This window comes from Terrapene carolina, unplaced genomic scaffold, assembly GCF_002925995.2.
Source record: "Terrapene carolina triunguis isolate 2854851 unplaced genomic scaffold, T_m_triunguis-2.0 Scaffold90, whole genome shotgun sequence".
Classification (NCBI taxonomy): domain Eukaryota; kingdom Metazoa; phylum Chordata; order Testudines; family Emydidae; genus Terrapene; species Terrapene triunguis.
This window is the reverse complement of record NW_020664441.1, coordinates 3,821,533-3,822,216: the sequence shown is the minus strand read 5'-3', so window position 1 is coordinate 3,822,216 and position 684 is coordinate 3,821,533. Positions and strand designations below refer to the sequence as shown.

Here is a 684-nt window from a genome sequence, read left to right as displayed (position 1 = left end):
TCAGGGATGGTCTAGACAGTATTTGGTCCTGCCATGCGGGCAGGGGAATGGACTCGATGACCTCTTGAGGTCCCTTCCAGTCCTAGAATCTATGAATCTATGAATTGGGGCATAGGTTCACTCTGCCCCAGCACCGGGGATGCAGTTACAATGGGGTGCTGAACAATTTGATTGCCAAGTGGTTGCACGCACTAGGCTCTCCCAGCTATGGCCACGTGGCTGCGAACAACTACCCCATGCAGAGGCTGCAGGAGAGGCAGGGCTTCCACCGCCAGCCCAGCCAGTGCCACTTCATCCTCCACAATACAGCACTGCATAGAACCCGCACGTTAACCCCCAACCCAGCACCGGGCACAGCTCCTGCATGAGACCCCAGCCCAGCCACCCAGGGGACCTGGAAGCATTTTTGGCTTAGTGATCACAGCTCCGATTAAACTGATTGTTGAAGACAATTTGAGTATTTCCCCTTTGTGGCGGCACTCCCTGGCACGGCTGGGACCATTCGGGCGAGGGGGAAGGTAGAAATACAGCTAGGGCCACACAACAGTTTCCCATTTTTCAACCCACTTTTCAAATGAAATTTTCCCAAAAAAGGTTCTGCTTATTCCCAGTGTTGGCTTTGTGTCCAGACACTGAGGGCCTGAAAACCAAAGTGTTCTGGGTGCGTAACCTGGTCTGTGGGGT

At 53.7% G+C, this 684-nt stretch overlaps 1 pseudogene; it reads left to right on the top strand.

Annotated features, from left to right (window-relative positions):
* LOC112120868 overlaps positions 1-368 on the top strand; it is a 14,028-nt pseudogene extending 13,660 nt beyond the window's left edge.
* Positions 369-684: the final 316 nt, after the last annotated feature.